We start from the raw sequence: 520 nt of genomic DNA on the forward strand, positions 1-520 counted from the left end.
ACCAAGCTTTGTCTAGCTCATGAGTTCTGTTGGCTTCTTGGGGGTGAATTGAGCAGGGTGCTTGGAAAACTCCCTCACTGCTATGTGTCTGGAAATTCATCAAAAAGTGTGTCTTATCAAGAAACTGAGTGCTCCTTAGCACAGAGTAGTAGGAAGGCTCCTCAGAGCACCTAATTTATTATGTGTCATAAATAAAAGTCCTTTATATTTGTTTTTTAAAGAATTTTTAAAACTCTCAAGAAGAATTCCTAATGTCAATTGTCCAGGCTAAAAAATAAACCTGAATGTTGGCAGGTTGCCATCCACTGAACAGAAACTTTTGAAAGGGATAGGGCACACAGAAACAAAACAGAGGAGGAGGGTGGGCAGTGAGACAACTGGTTATATTTTTGCGAGGCCCAGGAAATCTGTATCTTACATAAAATAAGACAAATGTAAGAAGAGAAAAAGGGAATGAAGGAAGCATCAATTATGTAGATGTCCCTGGGGAGGTGGAAGAATGTTTGATCTTGTTTCTGTT

The sequence above is a fragment of the Propithecus coquereli genome, unplaced genomic scaffold, assembly GCF_000956105.1.
Source record: "Propithecus coquereli isolate 6110/MARCELLA unplaced genomic scaffold, Pcoq_1.0 Scaffold644, whole genome shotgun sequence".
In the NCBI taxonomy this organism is placed as follows: Eukaryota; Metazoa; Chordata; class Mammalia; order Primates; family Indriidae; genus Propithecus; species Propithecus coquereli.